Here is a 17,017-nt window from a genome sequence, read left to right as displayed (position 1 = left end):
CAAGTGGAATGGCAGTCTGAAAGTTTATCAGATATCTTAAAGAATTAAGCGCTGAGTAGGTGAATACTTGAGGTATTAAGGGAAGTGTAATCCCTGGTAAGTTAGTCGTGGTGGCAGTTGCTGGTGTCTTGTTAATGTAACGCGGCAGAGGGCTTGGTAAGAGGTGAAAGATAATGAATACTACAGTTTGGCTTTAGTTCAGAGAGAAAGCCAAGAAGGTCGTTGAAACTTCTTAAGGCAGGAGTGTTTGCCTATTTGAAGGAATAAAGAGCTGGTAAATTGCTAAGTTATGAGGAAATAAAGTTCCAGGAAGAAAGAGTTGCATCTCTGCGTGGTAACAGACGAGGATCTGTAAGGTGTTCAGAGAAAGAAGGGAGAGTTCTGACTCTTAATTCAGCGTAAACTGAAGTTGTACTAAGGGTTGGGCCAGCGGGGCCTACAAGTTGATCCCACCTAGTAGAGGTGATGACTTTTGAGTATCTCTGGAATCAGGAATAAGACAATGAATTGGTCATTGTAATCTAGGCAGACCCTGGGCTTCGGCAGGGTTGCAGGGTTAACGAGGGGCTATCGAGAGCATGGCTTTTAGACAAGATCTTGTGGGGCAAGATTGTTACTCTTGTAAGAATGTTGTTAAAAAGTAAAGTAAAGGCGGTGGACCTTGGGATTCAGGGTCAGAGTTGCGGGTTTACTGACTGATGTGTTTGGATAAATTTCGAGGACGAAATTTTTATGAGGAGGGGATAGTTGTAACGACCCAAATTCGCTAATAAGGCTTAAGGGCCTTGATTAGCGTGCCGGGAGGGCACGATGGGATTTATGTGTGATTTTATGAGTTAAATGCATGGTTATGATTTAAAGCATGTTATATGACTAATTGAACATTGAGATGCATGACTACGTGGTTAGTATGCATGTTAGGTGAAATAATTACGCATGTGGACCCCGTTTGCATGATAGGGGTAAATTGGTAATTTTAGCCCGCTGAGGGCATATATGTGATAATTTTATTCTGTGAATTGTACCACGTGAGTGTGGTGTTATTATTGTGATGCACGTGCCGAGACGGTCCTAGAGAGCTAGTTAACTTAAGAGTCACAACGAGATTTCTATACCCGGCTCGGGAGGAGCCTAGGGGTACCTTGGGAATTTTATGGTTAAGTTGAGATTTAGCGGGTAATGGTTATTGGAGATTTAGTAACCTGGGTAACCATTAGTTACTGCTGAGAGTAACAAGTTCTAGATAGAAAATGGTAGAAATGAAATATTAGTGAAAGGACTAGAGTACCCTTGAGGGCTTAGTTGGGAAAGGATCATTTGGAGGGGTAGCATGGTCATTTGGCAAGGGGTTTAGACAAGTTTCAGATGGGATTATAGGGTACACGGTTTGGGCATTTGAGTTATTTGATGGTTTTGTTAAAAATAAAGAGAAAGAAAGTTAGGGTAATGAGAAGAAGAAGAAGAAGAGAAAAATGGGCTGAAGTGGGAGTTTAGGAGGAGATCAAGGAGGCTTTTGGCTGAATTCTCTACTTAAGGTAAGGAACTTATGCATATTTAAGTTTGATTTATGTTTTGATTTGAGAGATTTGAAGCTTGAGTTAAGCTTTTAAAGTTTTAGTTTGAAGTTGCTGATTTTTGCAATCTAAGGGTGGATTGTTGGGTATGTGTGTGTTTTGAGCTTGAATCTAGTGTTTATGGGTTGTTAGATGGTTTATATGAGGTTTTGATTTGATTTTGGGGTTGAGGTATTAGTTTGGGGTGATTTGGAGAGGTTGAAGCTCGGGAAAAACGCATGGGAAAACCCAGAAATCTGGGTTCGCGTATGAGCGCCGCGGCGCGAGGTTGCATCAGGAGAGGGGTAGGTCGCTAGGCGCCGCGGCCCTTGAGGGGAGTGCCGCGGCCCTAGGCCATTTTGGCAGGCAAAAATTCTGGTTTTTAGGGCTTTTGCCCGGGGACTCGGGGGATGGTTCCGATGTATCGTTTTAGGGAAATAGAGGTTCCGAGAGTGCGGGATTGGTCCCGGGAAGTGGTTTTGGGTTGGTTAGTATTAAAAGTGTTGTATGTGTGTTGTGACTAGGATTTCAAGGAGGCTCGTGCTAGAGGACCGTGCTTGTGGCCATGGTGCATCGGAAAGCTCGGGAAGCGGGTAAGAAAACTATATCACCCGTAGGATGGGGCGTGGGCCCATAGTGTGATTGCGGGGCACGACCCTATATTGCATGATGAGATGATTGCCGGGCATGGCCCTATATTACATTACATGTTAGGGAGTAGACTTAAATGAATTAATATTTATTGGAATGTTGTTGTGTTATGCTATATGTGTGATTATAGTAAATTGAACGGCAAGGGCCGAGAACGGCGTAGGCCGGGTACGGCAGCGGGGCCGGAAGTAACACCTAGCACATGGGATGTTATAGTCAGGGCGGGGCCCGGTGGATACATGAGTTATCCTTGCGGTGAGAACCGATACCCCAGGGCTTTGGTAAGGTTCTGGGGCGGCATGGCCGTGTTTGCTTAGTCTAATGGTTGACTTGTTTATTTGTGGATTATCTGTTATGATAAACTGTATACATTGCATATGTTATGTTCTGCATGAGTTTTCTTGCTGGGCTTCGGCTCACGGGTGCTCTGTGTTGCAGGTAAGGGCAATGACTGAGTCAACCAACCATGAGTACGGAGAGCGTGAAGCGACGCGTACATGTTTGGCCTGCCCGACTGCTTTGGTTGGGTGTTTATTCGAAAATGGCTATAATAATCTATGATCTTATGATTTCTCAACTGTAACCTTATTTCAAGATGTAATTAGTTTTCAAACCTTATTTTGGGATCCCAAATGTTTAATAATAGAAGTTTTAATGAAACGACGCATTTTCAAAGATTACAGCCTTAACTTTTAATTAGTCACACTTTTGTTTCAAAACCTCGGTTAGCGAGTTCATTGCACACTGTTTTGTCTTAAAAACTCACTTAGTAACGACTCTAAGGAAGTAGGGCGTTACAGCCCTGCAATTCAAACATATTGGGCTCTGCCCTGCATACAAGCTCTATGGGAACAATGGTTTTCTTACCTACATCCCGAGCTTTCCGAGCACCGATATCCCAAGCACAGTCCCCTAACTTGAGCCTCTCCGAAACCCTACAACACATTAACAACATTCATCCATCAAGTTCTAATCCATTAAATAACTTTAAGCCATAACTCTAATCCATTAAATAACTTTAAGCCATAAAATCCATCCTGAGCCTAAAGTATTGAGTTCCCGAGCCTAAAATCTCTTAAAAACCCAAAAGTACCTTAAGCACCATGGCTCCAGGGACCCATGCCGCGGCCCCCAGCTCAACCCGAGGCCTAGCCTCAAATTTGGCCATACGCGATGCGGCCCTTGCTAAAGGGCGCTGCGGCACGCCTCCAATTCCTGACGCCCCAAGATCAAGGGGGTTGCGGCTCAGCAAGAACAGAGCCGCGACCCTACCCCTCAAACCCAGAAAACCATCCTATTTTTACCTCAAAAATCAATCCAATTATACCCAAAATCAAGCTAACAATTCCAGATAGTCATCACAAAGGTTCTAGCCCAGTCTCAGCATCAAAACCTATCAAAAAATGCTCCAAAAACTCAGCTAAACACCCATGAACATATCAAATTCTACTCACATGCATTTCCTAAGAAAATAGTATAAATCAACCATAATTCTCAAAGTTAGAGCTTACCCTTGCTGAGTTATGATTCAGAATTGATCCCCTAAATTCCCAACTTTAATTCCTCAAGCTCCAAGCCCTGGTTTTCTGGTTAGAGTCTCCCAAGCTCTGCTCTAATTCTTAGTTCTTGACTGTTTTCTTTTCCTAGCTTGTTTCCTTGAGTTGTCTTAGAGAGTAAAGGTGAGAGAGAATAGAAGCTATCATCAACTGAGAAGGAAATGTGAATGTCGGTTTCTAAGTTTCTAAAAAACTTCCTAGGCTTTGTTTTATTTAACTTAAGCTTTAAGGTTACCTCAAGGCTCGGGGTGCCAAAAACGTCCCCGAGGGCAAAATGGTAAATTTCCCCAATATTCCCTCCTAGACATTCTAACCTCAAATATATCTCCAAATATTTATTTCCATAACCCGATAACCCCATAATACATTTAATACCCAAAATACCCCTCGACTCGCCCTTAGTCGGATTCTCAACCCCGTTGTGACTTTCTGGCTAACTGCTCCCTAGAATTGTCTCGGATCGTGCTACACAGATACATATCATATTTATCACATTTAAGCCCTCAACGGGCTAAAATCACAAACATACCCCTAAAAACCAAACGGGGCCCACATGCATATTCAATTCAACTAAACATGCATCTCTATCACACATTCACATAAATTCACATATTATAACCATAATTCATCCATTACCCTCCAGGCACGCTAATCAAGGCCCTAAGCCTTATTAGCAAATTTGGGTCGTTACAAATTACATGTTTAATATATCAACGTATGCCGATATATCGTAGCATAGGGGCCATATATCGCCTACGGAAGAAACGGAAAACACGTCGACTTTGCACAAACGATTGAACGAGGCTCGGGAATATAGGGGTAGGCAATATATCCCCTATGGGGGGCAATATATCGACTCCATGAATGTATTTTGAAAGTTTGATTTTTTAATTGTAAAAATACCCTTAACCACTTAGACCTGCCCTTGAACGATTTGGACCGAGTTTTGGGCATCAGTTGAACGAAAATTCAAATCTTTTTAATTTTATAATCATTTATTTATTCAAATTAAAAGGGGTTAGTTTCACTCCTTGAACTCTATAAATAGGACTTACGGCTCAGCCATTTTCTTCATTCTTCAAGCATTTGATCAGAGCCTCCAAGGTGCTAGTGTTACTATAGAGAGATACACTTGGGTTTTGGGTTAAAGCTTTATCATTCTAAGCTTTTATAAACACTTGGGAAGTGAGAAATTGTGTGATTTTGGTATTGGGGTTTAGACCAATCCATAAGGTCATTCAAGGTATTCCTATTCCTAAGTTTAGTTCTTTATGATTCTATAGTTTTCTTTTGTTTCTTTATTCAGATCCTAACTCTTGTTTATGATTCTTGATTAAGTATTTAAGTTCTTGAAACTTAAGGTTCTTCTTGATGGTTTAGTTCTCATTTCATCTTTATTCTTTAGAGATTCTCACCATTTTACTGTTTCTTTATAGGAGTTTCTAATCCCGTTCTTGTTCCCGAATATCCTGTCTTTTGGTAAGGAAAATAGGATAGATTTTATGTTCTTATATGTTATAATATATTATGATATGTTATGATATGATATGTTTATGTTATGTATATGTATAGTATGTTTTATAGTCCTTGGGCATATGACTCGTCTAGCTAGCAAGCCCTAAGAATTTATGGGCATATGACTTGCTTAGATAGCAAGCCCCACAAATTTATGGGCATATGACTTGCTTAGCTAACAAACCCCAAGAAGTGTATGATATAGTCTTATGCTTATGAATTATGATGTATGTTTATTTTTAGCGTGATGCAAGAAAATAGATATGGAAGCAGAAGGCTTCTCGGTAGATATAGTCTTATGCTTGGGAATTAGGCTCAAGAAGTGTATGATATAGTCTTATGCTTGGGAATTAGGCTCACTGCTTTATTTTTAGTGTGATGCAGGAAAATAGTTATGGAGGCAGAAGGATTCTCGGTAGATTGGCTTGTGTGTTAAGGATGAATGGATTCAATGGACTGCGTGTTGATCGAGGATGACGTTATTTATGTTATGTCTTTAAAATTATGTTTTGATGTAATTCCGCAATTAGTATTTAAAGTTATGTTTTATGTTTTATAAACAATGGATACCCATACCATATTTTATATCTTATTTTGTAATTTGCACAATATTTATTTTGGAGTTTTAATAAAGTTATGATTATTTCTTATGTATGTTTTCTCCAAAAGTAGTAGCTATGTCTAGTAGTTTTAATGGTCCAATGTCTTAGAAATAGTTGGGTCACTACATTCTTTATGTTAATCATTAGTATTATGGAGTTCTTAGTCATGTTTATGAACTAATTTTATTATTAGGGTTTCTAATTGAATCTCTTGAAACTCTATTATGATTTAATGCATTTATCTATTTCTTCTTTATCTTAAATATACCTAATTCATATTTATTGTGTATGTGATTGACTGTGCACCTTTTACATACGATTTATGAATTCGAATCAAAAGATGAAAAGTAAGATTTGGATATGCCAAAATTGAGTAGACGTACATTTCAATTTAGAACAAGAGTATCAAATTGATCTATGTGATTTAGGGTTATGTTTATTGCTTCGTATTATTTGAATTGACCATAGAAATATAGGGAATTCACATTAGGTCGAGTTTTCTATTTCTTAATCTGAATAGTTAACACTTTTGCATGCCTATCATTTTAGGGAGAATAATTTCAATGATAATTGCAGAATAATAGAGTGGATAATAGAGAAGATTAGAATTCCTTATTGTTTTCAGTTGTGAATTTAATCGTTGTGTTCTTGTTATTATTTGATTTTTCTAATTTTAATTTATTTATGCTTTCTTGTTTTTAAATTTCACTAATCCAATTTTTGTTAGCCAAATAGAAACTAGGTATTAATTATTTGGTAATTGATAATTCAGTCTTTGTGGGAAGATACTCGGTCTTACCAAAATTCATTATAAATTGTGATTCGTATACTTGCGTAGTTATAAAATCCAATAATACAAAATCTCTACTACTTAAAGCATAACAAAAAATATATAAGAGCGTAAATGTATTGTCCTGGATAGCCAAGACCATTACACAGTGTATTTTAAATAGTGTTGGACTTGCTAATCAAGTCATTTGGACATAAATGTGTTACTAAGGTTAGTTAACGAATTAGGGTTAACAGATTTTGATCGTGAAAATAGTTGTTTTCATTAAAATGTTTGAGTCTGCACATGGGATCCCAAAAATAAATGTTTACAAGGAATTTACAAATCTCAAAATAATTACAACTTAAGCCAGCCTAAGCGGTAAAATCAAGTTTTGCTCTAGTCCCTGTAGATCCCTCGCTCGTGGTAGTCGACCTACTACAAATGTACACGTCACCCCTAAAGTTCTCCAACTCACGGCTGGTCTAGATTTCCTTTTCCCTTACTTGCACCAAATAGCACCCGTGAGCCAAGACTCAGCAAGAAAACTTAATTCACAACACAAAGGAACAATAGTATATAAATAGTAAACTTAAATCATTCAGTTCAATAATAAGAGAACATAAGCAATAAGCTAGGCAATGATAATCTGCTCAATCCAACATGTAATTCAATCTCAGCATTCAATACAGTTAGTTAAGAGCGAACGACGCTTAGGCCGGCTGCGTTCCACATGCTTAACGTCAGTCCTAGCTCCCTTAGGCCAGACTTACAGATCAAATATGAACAAACAAATAGATTGCAGAACACGCAATCAGTTACAACAAAAACAAGCATGCCGATTCAGATATTGTTAAATATAGATATAATCACAATCTCACATATAATCATATTCGTTAACAGAGCACCAAGCCTCAATCAAAACTTGGGTGTAGTTTTCTTACCTCAAGTCTCGAGCTGAAAGTATAAGGAGATCCCAAGTAGGATCCTTAATCCCGAGCCTTAGTGGTATAACCAAGTCACAATGAAATAATTGATAACCAATGAAACATAAACAAATTAAAAGCTTCAAAATAATATACTAGCCTCCGAGACCTCGAATTTTACTAAACTGGGTGGTAGAATCCTTCCCGTGCACATAGGTTTGAGTTTATGAGTCTAAAAACCCTATTTAGCCAAAATTTCATATTTGAGTCGCGTCTCTCCTCAGAGGCGTAGCAGTCCTCTACAAGTCAGAGAGCATTATAAGGAAAATTCATGGACACACGCCGTAGTGCGCCCTACTCAGCACCGCGACGCTAAGGCGATTTAACGAATCCCCCTAGGCCTCAGAGTTCATGTGGGTCGCGGCGCTCAAGAATAGCACCGTAACGCCATCTTGCGAACCCAGAAACTCCAACATTTCCCTGCATTTTCCTTGAGCCCAAATAATCAAAATCCAACCTAAACATGCATCACAGCCAAAATTGAGCCTCTACGCCTCAATAGTACACTTAGAGCAATAGAATCACCTAAAAATCTAAGAAAAACCCCCTACGACCTAAGAATTCAGCAAGACTTTTAAAAACTTGAAAACTTCATAATACTCAAAACAAAAACATCAGATTACCTTGGTTGAATTAATCCTACCTGCTTTCCTTTAAGTCTAGAAGTTCCTAGCTTCAATTGAGCATCAATCCCCAGCAATCATTGCTTTAATTTAAGAAAATTCAGTGCCTTTCCCTTAAGATTCCCAAAACCTCAACAATGGGAGTGAGAGAGAGGGAAACGAGAGAGAGAGAGAGAGAGAGAGAGAGAGAGAGAGAGGGAGTTGAGAGTTACCTTTGGTTTCTTGTTTTTTTTTTCAGGTCACCTAAATATATCCTAAGCTTAGGGAATGACCAAAATGCCCCTAGACTTATCCTTAGCCTCTTAATTCTTATAAGGGAAAACCCATCATTTACCACATTTTTCGGTAATTCTCATGTGGTCCTCTAAATTCCCAATTAATCCCAACATGCCAAAATAATCACGAAATAACTACCCATTACCCGATGAATCCCAAATGCGCACTAAGTCCTCAAAATATCCATAGGCTCACCACGAGCCAGACATTTAACCTCGTTGTGACTATTCCACTAATATGCTCACTAGGATCGCCTAGAGTCGAATACCCCAAATATATCCACATAATAATGTGGTCTCAATCATTTAACACATATAACCACATTTATACCCTCAACAGGTCAAAATTACAAATATGCGCTTATTAACAAAAACAATACCACACGCATATTTAATGCACATATATTCATATTACCATATAAATTATGTATGCCACGTAGTCACAAATTTGATCTATTAATTTAACACACACACATATATATATATATCCAATTATGCCCTCCTGAAACATTAATCAAGAAACTAAGCCTTTTTAGTGAATTTGGGACATTACAATTATCCCCTCTTACCGAAAATTTCGCCATAGAAATTTTTCCTGAATAACTGACTCTAGCTCCTAGGTCGCTTCCTTGGCCTTGCTATTCCTCCATAAGACCTTAACTAGAGGAATCGTGTTGTTCTTTAGAGCCTTGTCCTTTATTTCTAGGATCTGCACTGGTCGCTCATCATAGGACAAGTCTGTCTGTAGTTCTAGTTCCTTATATCCCAATACATGGGTGATATCTGACACATACTTTTGTAGCATTGAGATGTGAAACACATCATGAACTCCTGATAACGATGGGGGCAGCGCCAATCTATAGGCTACTTGCTCAATCCTCTCCAGGATCTCGAAAGGTCCTATGAACCTAGGACTTAGGTTGCCCTCCTTTCCAAATCTCTTTACTCCCCGTAATGGTGAAACTCGCAGAAATACATGGCCCCCTACCTGGATCTCCATGTCCCTATGCATAGGGCCAGAGTAGATTTTCTGTCTGCTCTATGAGGCGAGCATTCGAGCTTGGATCTTCTCAATAGCTTCATTATTCTTCTAAACCATCTCTGGACCCAAATACTTCCTTTCCCCCATCTCATCCCAATGAATGGGCAGCCTACATTTCCTTCCATATAACATCTCATATGGAGCTACTCCAATCATCGAATTATAACTATAATTGTATGACAATTCAATCAACGGGAGGTACGTACTCCAAGACCCCTCGAAGTCTAGCACACATGCTCTAAGCATGTCTTACAGTATTTGAATTGCTCTCTCAGTGTGCCCATCTATCTTGAGGATGATATGCTAAACTTCAGCTGATTTCCCATGGCCTTCTGTAAGCTACCCCAAAACATGGAGGTAAAAATGGTATCCCGGTTTGACACTATAGATTTCGGAACCCCATGGAGATGCACAATCTCCCTCACATATATCTTTCCATACTGGTTCACAGTATAGTTTTTCCTCATAGATAGAAGATGAGCTAACTTGGTATATTTGTCCACTATCACCCATACCGAGACATGTTGCCCTACTGTCCTGGGCAAGTCTCCTACAAAGTCCATAGTAATGTCTTCCCACTTCCACTCATGAATACCTAAAGGTTGCAATGACCTTAGATCCTGATACACCTTTGTGGTGCCTGGATGTAAGGAATATGGTGTGATATGAGATTCATTGAGGATCTCTCGTCTGATATAGATGTCAATTAGAACTCAAATCTGATCCTTGTGTCTCAGTAAACCTGTCTCCAAAATGGAATAATCCTTAGCTACTCCAGCTAGGACATCCCCTCTAATATTCTTCAATTGTGTATCACTTATCTGGCCCTCGTTTATTCTCCCCAAGAGGGTGTATTGCAATGTAATATTGGCCAAATGGCCCACTACCAACTCTATCTTTGCTCTGGTCATGTCTTTTGCCAATTCCATAGATATTTTCTTCGAACTGAACACTTGTCCTGGGCCCCTCCGACTCAAAGCGTCTGCCACTACATTGGCTTTCCCTGGGTGATAAAGGATCTCACAGTCATAATCCTTTACCAACTCTAGCCAACATCTCTATCTCATTTTTAGGTCCTTCTGGGTGAAGAAATACTTCAAGCTCTTGTGATCGGTGTATATTTCACACTTATCTCCATATAAATAGCGTCGCCACACTTTCAGTGCAAATACCACCATTGCTAATTCCAAATCATGAGTAGGGCACCACTGCTCATACTCCTTTTTCTGTCGCAATGTGTAGGCAATGACCTTCCCATTCTGCATCAACACACATCCTAATACCAGTCTTGATGCGTCACAATACACCACAAACTTATCCCCGTCTGAAGGAAGACTTAGCACCGGAGCAGTAATCAATCGCCACTTTAGTTCCTGGAAACTACTCTCACATCTATTTGACCACACAAACTTCAGATTCTTCTGTGTCAACTCAAACAATGGTGTGGCAATCTTTCAGAATCCTTCCACGAATTGCCTGTAATACCCTACCAACCCAAAGAAACTCCTAACCTTCGAGGCATTCCTTGGCCTTGGCGAATCTCTAATTGCTTCTACATTGGTTGGATTTACCTTCATCTCATCTCCACTAACAATGTGGCCTAAGTATGCCACCTAAGGTAACCAAAACTTGAACTTCTTAAACTTGGCATACATTCGATGCTCCTTCAATATCTACAAAACCAACCAGAGATGATGCTCGTGCTCTTCCTCTAAACGAGAGTAAAATAGGATGTCGTCGATGAAGACAATCATGAACTGATCTAAAAAATCCTTGAACACCAGGATCATTAGGTCCATGAATGTTGTTCGGACATTGGTCAACCTAAATGACAAGACCAGGAACTCGTAATGCCCGTACCTCATGCAAAAGGTTGTCTTCGCGATATCCTCTTCCTTGATCCTCAGCTGGTCATAATTAGATCGAAGATCAATCTTTGAGAATATTTTCTTACCTTGTAGTTGGTCAAATAGGTCGTCTATCCTCGGTAGTGGGTACTTGTTCTTGACAATCAGCTTGGTCAACTCCCTGCAATCTATACACATCCTTAGGGTCCCATCCTTTTTCTTCACAAACAGAACTGGAGCAGCCCATGGTGAGAAGCTAGGTCTAATAAATCCAAGGTTCAATAACTCATGTAACTATACCTTCAACTCCTTCTGCTCTACTGGAGCCAATCTATATGGTGCCGTCGACACCAATTATGTACCTGGTGCTTACTCAATGACGAATTCAATGTCTTGATTGGGCGATAGTCTTGGTAAGCCTTCAGGGAACACATCCAAGAACTCATATACCAGTCTGGTCTCCCCTGGTCCCATTGGCATGAACCTAGTGGTATCCACCACACTTTCTATAAAATCTATACAACCTCCTTGAAATATGTCTCTAACCCTCAATCCTGATATCATGGGAATGTTGTATAACACCCCAAATTTGTTAATAAGGCTTAGTGCCCTGATTAGCGTGCCGGAGGACAATAATTGTTTTAATTGTATTATTATGTGATTAATCATGATATATGTGCTTCATTATTTGATTGCTTGAGTTATGATGTCATATGACTAAATATGCATGTTTAAGTGTATTAAATATGCATGTGGGCCCGTTCTTGTTAATAAGGGCATGTTTGCAATTTTGGCCCATTGAGGGCATAAATGTAATTATGTGTGTGTAATGCTTGACACAACAATATTGTGAGATATATTTAAGGTGTGTGGTCTGAGGCGGTCCTACGAAACATATTAGTGGATTAATCACAACAGGGTCAGATACACGGCTCGGGGTGAGCCTAGGGGTATTTTGGGAACATAGTGTGTATTCGGAGTTGATAAGGTAACAGTTAGTTATTTAGCGGTTATTTGGGTATGCCAGGATTAATTGGGGATTTATTGGAGTACTTGAGGAATTAGCGGGAATGTGGAAAATGACGGATTTGCCCTTGGGGTCACTAAAGGGTAAGGATAGGATAAGGGGCATTCTAGTCTTTTGAAAAGGGATAGACTTAACCATTAGGACTCTATAGAAAGAACCAAAAATAGAAGGAACTCAACCCTCTCTCTCTCTCTCTCTCTCTCTCTCTTTCTCTCTCTCATTTTTCTCTTCTCTTCTTGGAGCCTTGGTGGATTTTGATCTTTGAAAGGGAGGGAGCTTCAAAATTTTTGGGTTGAAGCTGGGATTGAAGTAGCTCAAGGTCGCAATTCATTGCAGGGGTAAGCTCTAACCTTGATTTGATTAAGTTTTGGGTCTAGTTTTTTAGTGTTTTGAACTTAAGTGATTAAGTTTAAATTGTGATGAGGGTTTTGGTTAAGCTTTTGGGTTTATGTACTGCTCTAGGTGTAGTGAAAATTTGTTGGACTCAATTCTGGACTTGGAGCACGATTGGAAAGATTAATTTTTTTTTTTGAGTTTAGAAATCTAAACATGCTGGGAAAACTCGGTTCGCGAGGTCGCACCGCGGCACTGTTCTTGAGCGCCGCAACCCGCGTGAACCTAGAAGACCTTGGGGGTTTACTGAATTTCCCAGGCGTCACAGCGTAGGTTGGGGTGCACTGCGGCCCATGTCTTTCGCATGAGAGCCTCGAGCTCTCTAACTTGTAGAGGGTCGCAGCGCCTCTGAGGAGGGTTCCAGCTCAAATAGAAATTATTGGCTAATTAGGGATTTTGGGCTCGGGAACTAAAACTTAAGGGCTCGAGAAGGATCCTACTATCCTAGAGTCATTACCATGTGATTTTAAAATTTGTCATTAACTCGCTAATCGAGGTTTTTGACCAAAAAGTGCAATTAAATTAAAGTAAGGACTCATCTAATGAGACTTAAGTAGAAAGGTTTGGACATTCATTAAGATCATAAAAGTGTTATATTGGGATCCCAAAACATTGTTTAAAACATAATGATAACTCAAAAGCTATTATATTGTCTACCTAGCTAAACATGTACACACCACTCCACGCCCTCAAACTCATGATTGGTCGGGCTTTCCCTTGCCCTTACCTGCACCATAGAGGACTCGTGAGCCAAGGCCCAGCAAGAAAACTCAAAAAACGTAGCACATAACAATTCATTTCAGTAAATTCATAACTAAGTGGAAACATAACAGACAATTCATAACAGCAGCCTGAGCCGATCAGGGTGCATTACTAGGCATCAAGTTCGCGGTCCTCACCGAGCGGGTGAAGAAAACACCCTAGGTGTCCATGCCATGGCAGCCTGCATTCAGCACGCTTAACGCCTATTCCAGCCCTTGCCAATCCCAATGGGCCAAAATTTCAAACATGCCCTTATTAACACGAACGGGCCCATAGGCATAGTTAATACACTGTTGACCCTTGATTTGTCAACGACACGGAGTCAAGTAAAACAACAAAAAAAAAGATAAATTCAATATCAAAAGATAAATGACACCAATGATTTATAGTGGTTAGACCCCAGTGATGGTAATAACCTACATCCACTTAGTGTTCTTATTTATGTAGAATCCCAAAAATTGTGATCAATGAACTAGGGTTCACGAGTTTCACAAGCTTCGAGATGAATATATATTTGGTGGATAAAAACACTACAATTCTCTCTCTCAAAAGTTCCAAATGGTCTTAGAGTCCAAAAGTCCCCTTTCTTGAGCCCTTTGAATCTTATTTACAGGCTCAAGGAGTTCTCCATGGGCTGATGGGCCTTAATTACATTTAATATAGGCGTATCTAAACAAAAATGGGAATCACGATTATTACATAAATTCGAAATTATATGTCTATAGAGAATATCTGAAATACTACGACCAGACTGGTCGCTCATAAAATATGTCGTCTACTAAGTAAACTCTCTTCTGGTCGATGGTTGAACAGACGATACTCACTTAAACAGTCACGTGTATCCCACGTGCTTGTTAATTCTGACACGTCATCAGGAAAATATTTTCATGGGTAAACATTTTCCTCCCAAGTTTATTTTACTGTGACCAGCATACAATAAACTTAACAGACCAACTCTTCGTCTGACCTGTCACGTCTGTCAGCGCCTTTTTGAAAAAGTAAATAATTATGACTGTGTAGTTTCCCGAAAGCATTTTGATGGCTACCACAATTTCCCATGCATCAAAAAATTACCCTCATCATTACCTCTTTTACTGCGCCACGATCAGTCTAAATAAATAATTTTTCTCATTTTTTACCTTTTACCAAACCTTCCTTTCTCAAGAACTCAGAAGAAAGATCCTCAAGAGAAGCCCAGGAAATTTCGGTGATCCGAGTCGTGTCCGACCAACGTTGAGCAATAGCACCTGTGACTTCTACACAATCTACAATCCAAGTAAGTTTTCGAACTCCTTGTCTCTATTTTATCATGCAAATAAATTTCACGAGTTTTCTGGTATTTGGGTACAAGTTTTTGAACGTTTATGAGAAAAAGTATTCTGGGGTAATCGGGTTCAAACACAAAAACTTGATAGGATAGGATTTTTAAGTGGTAAAAAAACATTAAGTGAGGATTAGGAATCGAGTGGGAAGTAGGAATAATATTTTAGGGTCCAAAATCGAAGTGAAAATTTGAGTTTTACGCTTTCAGAAAAATTTGGGTTTTTCCCGCCTATTTCTGAGTCGAAATTTTTTTCAAAAAAAGTTTTTATTTTCGCTTTTTAATCTGTTTTTCCAAACTGCTCGCATGTTTTTAGAGATAACATTAGGATGCTGCTGGTCGTATAAAAGCTTAATTTTTATACACGAGCAACGTTATCCCAACGTTTCCTCTTCTTCTATCTATTGGCTGTAGATTCTCATCTCCCCTTTTTTCTTCTCAGATATTCATGCATGATCCTTGGGGAGGTGAGAGGCAAATTGATGATGATCTTCTCGCGCTGCTATTTGAGGATCATGAATAATCGCCACTTCTTTTATAGGATCTTCCTTCTTCTCAACAAAACCCCACCATGGGTCGCGTGAAATACACTGCCTGTAGAAAGAAGAAAACAATCAACTCTCCTTCTCACCAGCCTGCCGCTCACACTGAGGACCCTTCAACTAACCCTCAGCCTATAAATTTCTCAATGCCGGACATTCAACCTAAATCCAGGCCTCATGACATTACTCGAGTAGAAGACGAAGTCGAGTGGTATCTTGAACCTCCTACTGTCATATCTGCTACGACGGTAACAAAGTATCTCAGGAAGTACGACCTTCCCGGGGTCACATTAGTTAAGCCTACATCCGACCAGCGAGCAAACTTTCTTGGGAGTGCCTTCAGCGCCTGGTCGAAGTTTCATATCGAGGCAGGGGAAATCCTGCCCTTGCACGACTACTTTCGAGAGGTGGCCAACTATTTCGAGGCTGCCCCTTTCCAAATAACCCCCAATGGATATAGGGTGCTCTCAACACTCTATATCCTCTTTAGCCACAAAAAATGGCCTGTGGCAACACCCCACGAGATCAATTATCTCTTTGATCTCAAATCTAACCCTAACTAGAATAATACGGGGTTCTTCCATTTCTGCCACCAAGAAACTGGTCGAGTGTTCCTGAGTGACATTACCCACAAATCTAATTTGGGGAAATACTTCCAGGAGTACTTCCTCACGACAGACCTGGTCGCCAACAACGTGGCCTTCACGCGAAGAGGTAAATCCCTCAATTTCTGATCGAGTATTTTCCTTTATTATCCTTAGAGCATTAATGTTGTATCTAGGCCCATGGTACCGAATAGACCCCACTCCAGAGAATGAGATTAGGGCTACAACACTGGCCAGCGTGATGAACGTCGAAAAAAGCGTCAAGGAGTTGGTTACCGAAAGCAACCTAAGGCTGGTAGGTCTTTGGGCACTTCACCATGAAGTGAGGGAGTCCACCGCGGGGAGTGACACTGGAGAGGGTACCGGACTAGAAATCCCCAAGCAGTAGCAACAACCAACATGAGTGACCATTAGAGAACCAACAGGCAACACTCGAGCTGCTGCTACCCCTGCCCCTCAAGGGAGGGGGAAACAAAAACTGCCAGAATACACTGGTGTTATATCCATATCCTCTGACAAGAACAGTATAGATCTCTCACTTTTAGATAGCTTGCCCATCCCTTATCATCTATTCGATAGGGATGGAAATTTTACTTTTTCAACCAAAAATTTTAATTAATACTTCTTCGAGACAAAGTGTGAGTGTAGCTGTAGTTCCATAGATAATATAACGACCAGTAGTAATTGCTCCGGTATACTAATTAGAATTTCTATTTCTATTATTTTATTGATTCTTCAACCTCCTTGTCTGATCATTTGTTTTTGTTTTTTAGTTATGACTTCCGAAGAAGCCTTCAATATCTACACCAACATCGATGCCGAAGCTCCTCCGAGCAGGAAGAGAAGAAAAAGATGACACCCTGGGGAAAAGCAGTAGCGACCGCTCCAAGAAAAGGGTTCGAACAGAGGACCCTCCAACACCACCCCCCTCCAAGGAAATGACCCCTC

The sequence above is a fragment of the Humulus lupulus genome, chromosome 9 (assembly GCF_963169125.1).
Source record: "Humulus lupulus chromosome 9, drHumLupu1.1, whole genome shotgun sequence".
NCBI lineage: Eukaryota > Viridiplantae > Streptophyta > Magnoliopsida > Rosales > Cannabaceae > Humulus > Humulus lupulus.
Note: the sequence above shows the minus strand (reverse complement) of the source record.